Raw genomic sequence first — 15,683 nt, 5'->3', positions numbered from 1 at the left:
TAATCCACTCATGTATTGATGGGCACTTGGGTTGTTTCCACATCTTTGCAATTGTGAATTGTGCTGCCATAAACATTCCAGTGCAGATGTCTTTATTATAGAATGTCTTTTTTTCCTTTGGGTAGATGCCCAGTAGTGGAATGCTGGATCAAGTGGTGTTTCTATTTTTAGCTCTTTGAGGTATCTCCAAATTACTTTCCACATGGGTTGTATTAATTTGCAGTCCCACCAGCAGTGTAAGAGTGTTCCAATCTCTCCACATCCATGCCAGCATTTGTTGTTTTGGGACTTTTTGATAAAGACCATTCTCACTGGAGTTAGGCGATATCTCACTGTGGTTTTGATTTGCATTTCCCTCATGATTAGAGATGTTGAGAACTTTTTAATATGTGTGCTGGCCATTATTCTGTCTTCTTTTGAAAAGTTTCTGTTCATGTCCTTTGCCCATTTGTTGATGGGATTGTTTGATTTTTTTCTTGTTAATTTTCTTAAGTTCTATATAGATTCTTGTTATTAGCCCTTTATCAGATGTGTAGCATGCAAATATTTTCTCCCATTCTGTAGGTTGTCTATTCACTCAAATGATAGTGTCCTTGGCTGTGCAGAAGCTTTTTAATTTGAGCAGGTCCCATTTATTTATTTTTGTTGCTACTGTGATTGCTTTGGGGGTCTTCTTCATAAATTCTTTGCTGAGGTTGATGTCCATAAGAGTTTTCCCAACATTTTCTTCTAGAATAAATAAGGTTTCACACCTTAGGTTTAAGTCTGTTATCCATGGAGAGTTGATTTTTGTGAGAGGTGAGAGGTGGGGATCCAGTTTCAATCTTCTCCATGTAGTTATTCAGTTTTACCAGCACCATTTATTGAATAGAGATTCTTTTCCCCAATGTATATTTTGATTCTTTACAGATCTAGAAAAAATAATTCTATGCTTCATATGGACTCAGAGAGGACCTTGTATAGCCGAAACAATCTTAAGCAAAAAGAACAAATTGGGAGGCATCAGTCTACCAGACTTCAAGCTTTACTAAAATACATTTTTTGATATCTTCACTCTGAAAAGAGTATTAGACGAAAAGTTGCAAGAGTCTATCTTTAAATTTTTGGTAGCATATTCTTATCTTCTGGACAGATTCTCTGTAATACTGCTGAAAGTTAAAACTTCAAATACACTTAACAGTTTTTAATATTTTTAACCTTTTTAAAGTAAATGACTGAAAAATAATTAAAATTTTCTAGAGAAATGGACTACTGAGTAATAGACTCAAATAAAAATTTGCTTTAGAAACTAAGAACTAATTTTCGTGACTTCACAAAAATTAACCTTTAAACAACATTGTGAGTTAAAAGCTTCATTTCTTATTGTCTGAATGAAGCTTTTATTTTATCATCTTTTTAAAATCACACAAGTCATGCATGAATATGTTATTGTTGTAAAAGATTCAAGCCACACAGAAATATTTAGAAAAAAACATGAATGGCCCTCTTCTCCCATCTGCCACTCCCCCCCACTTGCCCCTCCTTTCCCCAGATGCAACAATTCTCGACTGTTTGGTGTTCAACTATCTAGTCCTCCATGCTAGACGCTGAGTGTGCACCAGTGAATGTAGAACATTGTTCTGTAATGTGCTTTTTTGCCTTTTCAGATCTTGGAGGTATGAAAGAATCTTTAGCATCACATAAACAAAAAAAAAGTTTTTCTTTCAATAATGAAAGAGTGAGCTAATAAAATTAAATCAATCCAACATCTATCACAGAGAATGACAATGACTATACCACTGATAATTCAGCTAGCTGACATAAAGTCTTTGGAACCCATCTGCAGGATGAATTCAGTAAAAAGCACATTCAATTTTAAAGTCCCCATATTTAGATTTGATAGCTGCAGAGGCAAAATACTGTCCTTCATCTCCCAGCAACAAGAGAGTGACAATATCCTATTTTGCTAAAATAATCTTTTCATTATGTATCAGACATGTTTAGAGGTAATATAATGAAATTGCCTGAAAAGAAAATTTGAGAAGCAAGGTGAAATAATCATTTCCTTTGTAGCAAAAGATACTTAGCTTATTTCTTATTCTTGTTATTTCTGTGCCTGACCCTAATAAGGAAAGGCCCAGGAATATTTTCTAATGAGGAATTCACTGGGCTGAGGAGGAGACTATGGCATTGACCTGACAATTTATTTGCTCTGTGATTCCGATTCAACCCTTATTAGACAGATGATGCAAATAAGAATGTCTACCATGAAGCTAACTCTTCAGTAATGCTATACAGTTATCTTCTCCAAGAATGTTAAAATTAAGCCTCCTATTTTTCACCACTGAGTTTCATCCCCAAGCTAATGCTGTCCTGACAATATTGCTCATCATCTTCATATAAGTGTGAAGTATTTTTATATCATCACAGAAAATCGCTTTGTTTATTCCACATAGAGGGATTCTTTCCTAGATTAGATTAACAAAGTCTGTTTTATTCCTCATTGTCATTTGTCGGATAAATCCTGTCAATAAGTTTGCTACTTCTTTCTGAATAAATTCCCTCTCTGCTATCATTTGCATTTTATAGCTAGTCAAATCTTTCATCCAGACGCTATTACTTACCTCCATGGACGTTAACTTCCTCTTTCGCAATGAAATACGCTGCTTTTAGTTAAGTATCTTTTCCCCAAGTCAGTGCTCAACACTCCCATCAAAGTTCTAACAAGAAGAGGACTGGCTGTGGATTCAAAAGTCCTGGGTCAGAGTCCCAGTTCCACTCCCACTTTCCAACATGTGACTTTTGGGCAAGCCATTGTCAGCTTGAGTTTCTTCATCTATAAAACTGAGGTAGAATGCTGTTTGCACCACTTGAATCCTTGTGCTTGTTTTGAGGATACAAGAAAGAGAAAGGTCTATGTAAAAGGCCTTTGTAAACCACACACATTACGTAAAAGCAAATTATTGAAGTGTCGGGCACAACCTAAATGCTTGGAAAATGTCTTAAAGTGTTAGTTGAATCAATAGCTCCAGCTCATTGTTTGCCCAGTTTACCAGGTGCCTCACAGAACCAGGGAGACGAGAGTCGAGTGAACTTTTTGGCTTATAACCTTGTCCTACCCTTTTCCCGCAACTGCACCCACCTGGGAGATCAGTCAGCTCATGCATGTGGGTCTCTGGTGATTATTTCTGAAGCTCATGACTCTGCCACTCTGGGCAAAGCTGCCCGGTCTGTAGGGTAGACGCTTTCCCCGCTGTGAGCTCAGTAGAGCCTCTGTTCTGGCAATTTGCTCTTTGATAGGGGAGACAAACTCTCCATATTATAGAAGTAGAGTCAATTAATGACTGTGCTGTAGAGTAAATGCTCTTGAATGGCTGCTGCTTTCTCAACTTTACTTTGTTTCCTTTTCATCTCAAGTCCCATTGTTAAGTACCTCCTCAGAATCTGTGAGATAAATAAATAAAAAGTAAATAATACCCATCTCACAGGGTTTTACAGTGAGTGTGCTTACAACATTGCCTGAGGCTCAGCGAGCATGTAATAAGTATTAGCTATTATTATGATTATTAAATGAGTTTGAATAATTGCTAGCATATATAATAAGTGTTCAGTGATGTTAGTCATGATTAGTGGTATTCAATTTATACAGCTATTGTAAGGAATAAAATAATTGGTTAATGCATGTAATTCACTTAGAGTGCCAAACATGTAGTAAGTGCTTTAAAGTTATTTTCTATTATTTGTATCACATGAATGCTATCATAAGTGATATACTATACGCATTGTTTTGTGACAAGACTTCTTTCAGTAGTTTCAAGTATTTCCACTTTAGTACAGAGAGAGTCACTTCATTTTTTTAAAACCGTTCAATGCTATTAATTAGGTTTTTTTCTTTATTGGTGGACATTTAAGTCGTTTTAATTTTTCAAACAAACTCCTCTATAATGTGCCCCATTGGGCTTATATTTGTGTCTTTTTACAGAGATCTAGTATTGAAGTGGCTAGAACATAGGCACATTTAATGTTAGTAAGTTATGAAAACAACCCATTAAAGCAGCTGTGCCCATTAGCTATAACAGCTACATGTTTCACTATTCTTTTACCAACAGGTCATGTTACCAAATTTTGAAATATTTGCTAATAAGATACGTTATGAACTCATTGCTTTAATTTGCATTTCCCTGATTACTACTGAGAAACATTTTTCATGTATTTATTGACTATTTATATTTCCTCTTTTATAAGCTGCCTATTTTCTATCTGCTTATTTAGTCTCTGCTTTACAAAGCCTGTTCAACCAGGGCATAATGGGGGATTCCTTGAGAAGCCTGAGGAATGAATGTGTCACCTTTTTTCCTAGACCCACCACTTCTGGTTATAAGAGAGTGAGAATAAATTCTTTTAGAACAATATTTCAAATTAGAATTATAATGAGCCCTTAATTATTAATTTTAAACAGTGCTATTCAAAGTAGGGTCAGCAGTTTCAGCCTCACTGAGATGTTTTTAGACAAGTACTGTAATTCTTATGCCCTGTCTAGATTACTTCATCAGAAACTCTAGGGGTGGGCTTGGCAGCCGTGTTTTAGTTTAAGAAGCCTTCCAGGTGATTGAGAGACACTAAACTAGACCATTCAAAGGATAAAAAATTGGTTATTAAGGCTTATTGAAAAAAATAGGAATGCAAAAGGCTTATTAAAAAATTAGTGATCCTAAAACTAGAGTAAGATCTTGATTACATTTCTGTATTACTTAGTAGAGTTAACATTTAAAAATTTTATTGGTACATGTGACTTGGATGAGTCTCAAAGGAATTATCGCAAGTGAACAAAGCTATTCTCTTACATATTATGTGATTTCCATTAATATAATGTTCCTGAAATGACAACATTAAAGAGGGCGCAGGGTGGTGGGGGGCTGAAGGTGGAAGGTCGAGGGTAATAAAATGGCACAATGAACAATTTTTATGCTGATAGAAGTGTTCTGTATCTTGACCGTGGTGCTGGATACGCAAACCTATGCATATGATAAAACCGCATAGCACTGAATAAACACACACATACACACACACTAAGTACAAGTAAAACTATAAAAATCTGAATAAGATCAGCATCAATGCCAATATTCTGGTCGTGATATTGTAAGGCAGTTTTGCAAGATGTTACCATTGGGGAAAATTGGATAAAAGTTACAAGGAACCTCTCTGTTTGATTTCTTACAACTGGAAGTCAATCTGCAATTAACTCAAAATACAAAGTTCAATTAAATAATAACAATAAAAGTTTTATTAGGTTTGTCATAAGTTTCCACAGATATTGATAGGAAACTAAAAAAATGACTCATGATTATTTGTCCTCTGAATTTGGCAAAATGTTTTGATTTCTTAATCATAAGTTAAAGATTTAAAAAAATAATAAACATACTAGATCAAGGACACTTAATTTCCATTGAAAAAATTAGAAAAAAAGGCCATGTTTAAACGTAGCTCTAATTCTTCTTCAAACAGTATTGTCTTCAATATTTCTGTCTTATATATATATATAATATTAACTATTTCTAGGTAATAATGATAAGAAAGCTATAAAATACAGAAATGCTTCAAGAGGAAAAAATAGCATATATTACAAATTTAATCTTTAAATTTTTGGCTTGGGTCCATTTTTATTTGAATGGCAATCCTTTTTGAGAGAGTAGAAACCTAACTAGAAAACATTAGAGTGCAATTTCTGCAGAACAGACATTTGTAGAGCTGTGGGAACTCATTTTAACTACAGATGAGATTACAGTTTTCAAAGAATTACAGAACAATCCCAAACACCTACACACTTGCACCATTTATTAAAGATTCTGTGAGAAGAATGTTAGCGATTTTTGGTAAATCATTGCAATTTACACATTCTGACACAATTTCTCATATAACTAACCCGAAAGACTCCAGGATGCCAGTTTTGTTCCTTTTTTTCTCCAGAGGTTACCTGGAGGAGGTTTTTAGGCTGTACCCATAAGAAACTATTTTGGCCTCTTCCTGTAACCTTGATCTTCTGGGCCCTATTGGTATTGTCTTATTGGATGACAGTTTTAGATGTCAACTGAACATTTAGTTCATGTTTGGGGGATCTATTTTAACAGAAAATTTTCATCTGTGAACTATTGAAACAGCCAATAGAAGTTGGAGGATACAAGAAAGTTTGAGTTGTTTATGTCCTAATTCTAATCTTATTTTCCTTTACTTGACCAGCTTATTCCTGAATTTATCACGGTAGGTTTCACTCCATTCAATATCCTCCTTCAGTTGGGACTTAAAACCTGCCACAAAATTTTACCAGGACTCTTAGTGGAATTTATCATATTTAGAATTCTTATGCCACAGTTATTAATTCCAAAAATTGTTTAATAACTTTTACAAATTAAAATGTTGTGCCTACATACAATCCAACATATGACTTATTATCATAAACGACTTATTTTGCTTCTATTCATCTATTCATGACCCCTAGTAGGACATGAAGGAGAAGGGTATGCCTTAGAGATGGATATTTGGTGAATATAGCATAGAAACTTGAAGGCTATATGAGCAAGTAGCTTTGCTTTGGCTAAACTTCCTCTCAGTTGGATTCTATTCTCAGAAAACTTCTGGAAACACATTTATGTGGTGTGTAGTTAGATGGAAACTGCATCGCAGTGGTTACTCAAACCATAAGAAAACCCCATATCCTAGAAATTAGAAACCAACTTTTATGCGTAAGTGTTTTTTTTTTAACTGCATTTTGGGAATCTCTTCATTCTTCAGAAGTAGGAAGATTCCTAACATGGGCTTTGAGCTCCTTTTAAAATCATTGAGAGAGAAGCAGTCTTTTATGATTTCTGTGTACTGAGTCATAACATACCAAGTTACTGGTGCCAGAAATCCACACTAGACTCACTCCCCTTAAACAGCTTCTCCAAACAGGTCATTGAAGGGCTTCTGGAACTATAATTTATGGTGCTTCATGCAGCGATAAGAAAAATGCTGGACTGAGTTCAGAAACAAGGGTCAAATGATGGCGATGAGAGCAAACAATTTCAAATTGTTGTACAATGTTGCAGCTAACTTGGAGGCTGCTGGGAGAGAATGTATATAAGAGAGAACTACACAGTCATAACTAAGCCAGGCTTCCTGTTATTATTTATTTATTTATTTATTTATTTCTTGGAACAACACTTTGATCACTTGGGGGAAACACTAACGTATTTCCATCTTCCTCCTAAAATATTCAGTCTCAAAAACTGGGAAAATCTCCTTTTTGTCATATATTTCCAAGAAGCGACAAGATTCAATTATGTGAGCTGATTGCAAGCAGTAAATATTTTTGGTCGAGGATAGAGTGGCCCGATGATGTTTAGCTACTGATGTTAGCGTGCTTTGGGCTTGTTCTGTCACACAGCAGTGCCATATGATTTTTACTCTGTCGTTCATAAAATAATGCAATCTTTCTGAACATCACTGTGCCGCTTTATCGCTCACCATTATTTGCTGGTCTTTAAATTTTTCCTCATTTTTAGTTAGTGTTGTCTTTAAGAATCTTTAACAAAAGTAAGGTAACATGTTGAAAGGGGAAAAGATAATGTCTCTAAGTAGACTTTCTAGGTGATAGAAAAACACCAAATATTTTGAAAAACTCCTACATTACTAATCTTTAAATTGAAAAGAAATATATATCTATATTCTTTTGAAATAAAAATAAAGTAGCTATTATATGGCCTGTTTCTTCTGTCCAGTTTGTAACCGGGTGAACCACACTCCTCTCAGTCTGGGAGGCTCTGTCCTACTTCAGGCAGAATTTTCACAGGACTTTCTCTTATCTGAGCCTCTCTCTGAACCTTTGCTCTATTTCTGTTACTTTATCTAATTTAGGAGATAAGCAGGGTCAAAAACAAACAAAAAGAGCTGCCAAAGAAATAATAGAAGCTTTTGTCTCCCTCTGGAATTGGAACATTCCTGCTGGCTAAAGTAGTCTAAACTAAAAAGCAGCGAGTCGTGTCTCTCCATCATTTGCATGAGCACCACACCTGTTGTCCACCTTTGCAGGGAAGGTCACTCACTGAGAGTGATGACTTATGCTGCCCACCCTCTTCAAGGACTTTCTAGCTGTCCATGCTCATCAGTAGCTTCCCTAAAATTAATTCCACATGGCACTTTCTTCAGTTAAGGTCCTAGAAATCACTAGACCTGTGGTTGCCTCTGGGCAAGGATCTTCTTATCTGACTCAAATTCCCCTGAGTAATTCAGGCACATAATGCTGACCCCAAGTACCCTAGAAGGAGCCCTGGAATTCAATATGTGTAAAGCAAACCACTTTTGATTTGTTAACAATAGAAAAGACAATAGCATGAAGCATCATTCATTGTGAGTCAAGAGAAATTTTGAATTTATTCTATTGTTGTCGTTTAACAGAAGTTTGATATTGTGATAAATTTGTATTTTTATTTTGTTTCTTTGAAAATCATTAAACAATGTTTAAGAAGATAGCAGTAGTTATCATGTACTACCTGGTCAGCACTATGTTAAGTGATTTAATTCGCTATTATAGTTCATGTTCACTCAAAGAGATGGGTGCTGTGATCTCCACTTCTTGGAGAGAAACTGAGGTTAAGCAATTTATCATCACACAGCTAATAAGAACTGGGGGAGTCATCTGAATCAAAGGCTTTTCTTCTACAAATTCTCTGTTCTTTCCCACTTTACTATATCACCTCAGAGAAGAGGAATTGTACTAATTCTGAATCTGCTTAATAGAATTTATGACCATTTAGCATTCATTCACCTTTGTACTCTGAGGATAAATTTATTAATTCAACAAATATTTACTGAGTGAGAGTTATGTACTCTCACTCAGTAAAAAAGTGATCTTTTTTTCTTCAAATATTTGTCAGTTTTAGTAATGTGGACACTTGTTTGTGAAGCCAAAAATCAAAAATAATTATTTCATCTATTACCAGTTGTTGGAACATTTAGCCTGTTAGAAATCTTTGATACATTCTGTTTTTCCTTTCAGACTTGAGTGTGAATCTGAAGTATTATACTTCTCTTTGAGGAAGACCTTTTAAAGACTAAAATTCTTAGTTCTTACCACAAGATAATTAAAGCCACCATTATTGAAATATTTTGAAACTTAACAAAACACTTAGATTCCATAATAGTTATGTTGCAGCACATTTTCATTTCATATCTTTGAACCTTAAGCTGAATTAAGAGTCTTTTTTTTTAAATTTTTTCATTTTGATGGAATTAAACTGCTTTTGAATCTTTCCACTGGGACCACCCAATGATTCTCCAGGTTTTCTCAGTCTCTGAAATATGACAAGTGATATTTATGAGAAGAATCAGATGAAGAATAAGTAAAGTCAATAAACAGGAAACAAGGAAAGAAGGGAAAGAAAATGCCCAAAGAAACAAAAAAGAAATTTTAAACAAAGGAGAGGAAGAGTGAAGAAGCAGCAAAGTAAAGATTGAGTTCAAGCACAAGGGACATCAGGGGCAGCTTACAAAATAACCTTTTTCTGAATCTCCTAGCATGGTCTTGTGCATAGATTGACAATTGGAGGCGGATCGGTGAAAATCCATGGCCCAGGTAAATGAGATGTGGCCCACGGCTTCTTGATAAGTACAGGGGACCCTCCTCAGGAGACTCTGGTAGGACCTTGCTCTCCTTGAGGTGCTCATGAGCCAGTCTAGAGGATGGGATAGGGAAAATTAAAAACAGTTCTCTGCTATTTGGGGACCTGAATGCAATCCTCCACTTATTCATTCCCTCATTCGTAGTTGTTCATTCATTCAAAAGTATTTACTGGAAACTAAAGGCAATGTGCTGGACACTGCAAATCTTTTTAAAAAACTCACACAGGATCTTGCTCCAATGCTTCTGCCTTAAATACCTTCTCCAAGGGTTCCACGGGCCCATCGGCCTCAGCAAATACGAAACTAAGCTCAGCATGAACTTTGTACCAGGCGCCATCACTAATCACCTGCTCTCTCCACCTCCAGTCATGTCTGTTTTTCCACCAGTATCTCGTATTTTTGTGACTGGTAAAAACCAATTTCTTTGTCATTTAAACTAGTAAGCTCAAAGTCACTTCCTGCTTTTTTGGCTTACTCACCCTACTTCTCTCATCAGTCATCAAGTACCTTCAACCCTGCTCCCGATTATATCTCCTTCTCTCCACCCCCTTGCCATCTCTCACCTGGACATTACTGAGATAGGCTCCTATCCAATTTCTCCACCAGACCATTCTTTCTCCCTTCGTGGTACTGCAGCCTGAAAGGCGCCCCTAAGATACAAATATTATTACATCACTTTCTTGCTTAAAATCTTGAAGTTATTCCTCATTGCCAAACAGGAAAAAAAGGCCCTTTTTTAAAATTGTAGAACAGTACTTTCACATCTATTTTGTTTACATATCTTTCTGCCTATCTAATCTTGTCTATTTTCATCTTACGCATTCTTTTCCATGAATGCTTGGCTTGTGGGATGTTGTATTTTTCTTGAAATATTTGTTAGAAGTCACAGTTTTAGGATTTTATTTTATGGGAAGAAGAAAACCTTGGATTAATAGTAAGTCGGAGACAAGACCTGGATGTGATACACTAGGATGAATATCGTAGCAATTTGAAAAATGGACTGAAGAAAGGAGCTAAGGAGCTAGAAACTGAAGAAACTGGCTACAGTAGGTGGTTCCTGCACTGTTGGCGAGGATCTGAGCCCGGGGAGGACAGTAGGAAAGGAGATGCAGTGAGATACCATGTGAGAGATAAGGTCATATCAATTTACCTGAGCTGTTATGATTCATCTCATCAGGCCGCTTTCATGGCCTGACGCCCACCGTGGACAACTGAAGGGGCCAAAGAGCAAAGAATCTTTTAAGTTTTTCTCAAAGTTAACATGAGGAGCTTAGTAGAGAAGTGAATATGCAAAAAACTATTACATAAATAAATAAGAACCACTTGCATTTAACATAGGTATTACATAAAAGAGTATTTCTAAAATATTAGAGCTTCTTTTGGTCACTAGATATTTAAACCATTTCCTTGATTTAATTTTACAGTATTAATTTGTTAGCAAACATTTTATAATACTTTTAGGAATGAGTAAAATGTAAAAAAAAAGTTTTTCTTTGAAGTCCTATTTCACGCTGAACACTGTATGAAGCCCATGGAAATAAATAAACACAAGATAATCCCTACCCTCAAAGGAAATTACAAACTTGTTGAAGATTTATAACAAGCAAAACAAAAATCTAAAATTTAGTCAATTAAGTAGAAAATTTAGGCCCCAAACACTTTCCTCTTAAAGGCATATAACCAAACCATGAAAAAAGGGATATTTAATTTGTTTTGCTTAATTTATTGGTTACCTACTAGAACGAGAGGCCCCTAAACACTAAACAAAAAGAAAGTATTCATGGGAAATATTCAACATGCAAAACATGCCTGCCAAGAAACCAAACAACCCACACACAGCCAATAAAAGTGAAGTCTCTTACTTCATGCTCTAAATGCCTCCAGACTTCAACTGTGTCATGGGGAGAACATTTCACAGCTGTAGAACTCCTTATTAGGGAGATTTTTCTACCAGTCTCAAAATTCCGTAGCACAAGTCATTACCTAGAGAATCACACCCCAGCTTCTTAAATAATGAAGGGGATGAACAGGAATGTCGATATTTTAAATTTTTAAGGAAGAGGATGCTCTGTTAAGCAAACAACCACTCTGCAGCCCTTAGCATTTTTAAAAGATCACCTTCAGCATTATGGTCAGGGTTCATACAGTCTAATTAGGAAGATCAAAATCCAAGATATCATGGCATTAGAACCCAAGCAAGTACAGGTCCTTTGTAACATTGGCTTTGAAATATTTAGTTTAAATATCTGTCATTAAAAATAAGAATAACTTAAATTACTCTCCTGCTATAAAAATGTAGATATGGAACATTTTCTAATTCTGTGATTAAGTAAAATATGTGCAAAAATTCCATTTTTGTTTTTTTTGCTTTTCCTTGTTTCCTCATACATAGCATAATCAGACCACCACTTGCTGACTTGAGGATAAATTACTCATGTCATTTAATGCAATTTTAACAGTAGTTTGTTTTCTGTTTTGTTCTTCATTTTTCCCCTTATGCTTACAATCATTAAATGTTTCTTACCTCTCTCTAATGTTTAAAACATTATCCTGGATAGATATAATGAGAGCAGTATGGAGTAAAGAAGCATTTATTGGGAAATGAATTTCTCTAAAAAGTAACAGAGATTTAAATTTAGAGAAGAGACATGTTCATACTGAAATTGCCCAGATGAATTTTGCCTGTGGGTAAAAGATTCATAATGAAAGATACCCTGAATGTCCTTGAGTATGGGCTAGACATAGTGACTTACATATAACTGATAGAGTATAGAAGGTGAGGAAACTTTGTAGTAGACAGACCTGGAAGATAGCACCTTAACCAAGTGATAAAGGTAATGTTATCAGTAATAATTCATGCATACATTATCCTGCTTTTGAAATAATGTGATAAGGTCACCTCACCTCTGTGGGATTCTTCCCCCAAATTCATTTCCTCAGTCTTATCATTTGAAAACAATCACACAAGCCCAAATTGAGGGACATTCTGTAAAATACTTGACCACTACTCCTCAAAATTGTCAAGGTCCTGAAAAACAAGGAAAAATAAGGAACCATCACAGATTGGAGGAGGCCTAGTGACTAAACACAATGTGGTATTCAGGACTGGATCCTGGAACAGAAAAAGGGCATTAGTGGAAAAACTGGTGGAATCTGAATAAAGTCTGTCGTTTAGTTAATAGTGATGTACTGACTTTATTCTTAGTTTTGACAAATATACTATGGTTATGAAAGATGTTAACTTCAGGGAAAATTATGTAAAAGGTATATGAAAATTCCTGTGCTATATTTGCAAACTTTATATTAATATAAATCCCAAATTATCCCAAAATAAAAAAATTGATTAAATGCACACACACATATACACCCCTCCCCCCACATTAGGATTTAATTACAATTTTAATTTTTTTTGAAAAGCATAAGGAAGCTCTATTACAGCAATGGGACCCCTCTTTTCATAGAAAATATTAAAAATTAACATTTTACACATTTTACTAGCTTCTTGATGTTTAGGTGTGGGCTTGATGTCAGAGTATCTTTCAGATTTTAGTTGCATTAGCAATTTAAGTGCCCAAATAAGACTTTTAGATTTACCTTTATGTATGCAGAAAAACTACGGTATGTGATTCACGAAAGTAATATTGCTCAGTTTCTTTTCTAATTGCTATTTATTGAATACTGGCAGGGCATAAGGCACACTTTAAAGCAATAAATTCATACATAGAGAAACTGATACCCAGAAAATTTATTATCAGGCCTGGAACCTTCTGACCCCTGGGCTATAATTCTTTCAACTACACCTTGGAGCCTACTAGACCCATTCTGCAATTCCATGGGTATGTGATATATCTAGTGGAAGTCTGAGGAGGCAGTCAATGGGCAACATTAGGTTTTTATACCTGAAATGATGAGAAACTGTGGGAATTTTTCTATCATAATTTGTAGAACTAATTTGCTACCTCCTTGACAGAGATTTTGATTATTGTCTTTACAACTCTACCGAGTTTAATTGCTAGGATCATCAGAGTTGTGAATTAGCGATAATAACAAAATTACTTTCAATGTTCTTTTTAAGGCGGTGTAGTAGACATACTCTGAGATGACACTTAATGATCTCCCTATAATCCCCTGGTGTAATTCTCAGGCAATTAGGGTGGACTTGATCCAGTGACTGTCGTCCAGTGACTAGGATACAGCAGAAGTGATGGGATGCCGCTGCGTAGATTGGGTTATAAAAGATTGAAACTTCCATCTTGGGGGTGCTTAGGTTCTTCCATTATCTCTTGAATCAAAGCTTAGGGGAAGCGGGCTGCAAGCTCCAAGGAGCCCTGTGGAAAGGGCCACTTGGTGAGGAACCAAGGCCTGCAACGAGCATGTGAATGAGCTTGAAAGTGGATCCTCACCAATCCCTCCCCCAACACCTGATTCAGTGTGACTGCAGCCCATGAGAAAACTTGAGGTAGAGTCATCCAGCAAAACTATGCCTGAATTTATGATCTACTGACACTGTAAGATAATAAATGTCTATTAATTTTAAGGTGTTAAATTTTGGGTAATTTGTTATGCAACAGCAGATCACTAACACAGTTGATAAAGGAGGCAGATTTTAACCAGATACCTACATTTACTTAATGCTAAGTGTGTATTACTATAGTGGTCTAATATATTTTTTATAAAGACTGATAGTGGACAAGTATAAATAACTTATTCTGTTATTCAATTACCTTTTTGAGAGATATGGCTTATAATTTTTTGATAATCAAAAAATATTTTTGGAGGGCTCTCATTCTCTCATTGTTTTTGTTGTACCTAAGGCCATCTTTGGGACTACAGAATTAAAAGTGAAAATAGAAATTGAGCTTCAGTTTTACTTTGTGATTGTTAAAACGTTTTTATGACATAAAAGCATGACTTTATACTATAATATTTTTCTTGAAAATGTAATAAATTACCTGACATATTTATTTAAAAATTTTTCAGGACAACACATAGAAGTGTTTTCATTTATAAAAACATCAGACTAATACTTTAATTGGCACAGCAGTTCATGTGATGCTTTCAAAAATGCCTGTTCTTTCATTTTGTTCTTTCTATTATAAGAAAATCATTTCTTCACATACATGAATATTTTCAATAGTGTTTTATCATTTGCTATTTCACATTCATATCTCTTGAACTTAGGTCAACTTAAATAAATGTTCCACTACTGCGTATGTCTTACATCTATATCTCTATTTACATACATAAACATATGTGTGTATATATGTATAAATACATACATATGTGTGTGGCATATATATAAGTGAATACATATATATTTAACTTTTCATTGCCTTTGTGGATGTAACACAGTAAAAATAAGAAAGAAAGCAATCTCAATCTTTTATTGCTGTGATTCTAAGTCAGAGATACATATAAAGATCTTCTGGAAACTTTCTCTAATAATACATATTCAGTGTGGAGAAGATGGGATATGTGAGTTGAAATAAATTTTCCCATATAATTCTGCTGTTCAAACTAAGATATAGAAATGTAGTTCTAAGAAAATTTTCTATTTCCTCTTTGGAATCAGATTTTTTTATAAATTTGTTGAATTTAAAAAATGTATCCTAGGAATTATTGTTATGCAACAGTTATGATAGGACATACTGAAGGCCTTAAACAAGGATTCTCTCTTTTTAGGTGGTTCACAATCTAATGGAAAGGACAGAGGGAAAGCATGTACCTACGATTTTTGCACTTTATATATAGCATCTTTTAACTTACGATCCAGAAGAAGAGTGATGTAACTCTTCCTGCCCTGACAGTTGGTATGAGCAGTGAAGCATGAACATTTTAGTCCTTGTCATCACCTTTTTGCTAAATTACTATGATTTTTTCATGTTTGCTTTTCATCTTGAGATGTTGACCATTATTAATTCCAGTATGAGCAACAGATACAAAAGCAAGGAGAGTTTTAAACAGAGACATGGTGATTACGATGGAAACAGAAAATGAGCTCATCAGAACTGAAACGTTATTTAATCATAGGAAAAATTCAGGACAAA

The sequence above is a fragment of the Propithecus coquereli genome, unplaced genomic scaffold (genome assembly GCF_000956105.1).
Source record: "Propithecus coquereli isolate 6110/MARCELLA unplaced genomic scaffold, Pcoq_1.0 Scaffold24, whole genome shotgun sequence".
Taxonomy (NCBI): domain Eukaryota; kingdom Metazoa; phylum Chordata; class Mammalia; order Primates; family Indriidae; genus Propithecus; species Propithecus coquereli.
Note: the sequence above shows the minus strand (reverse complement) of the source record.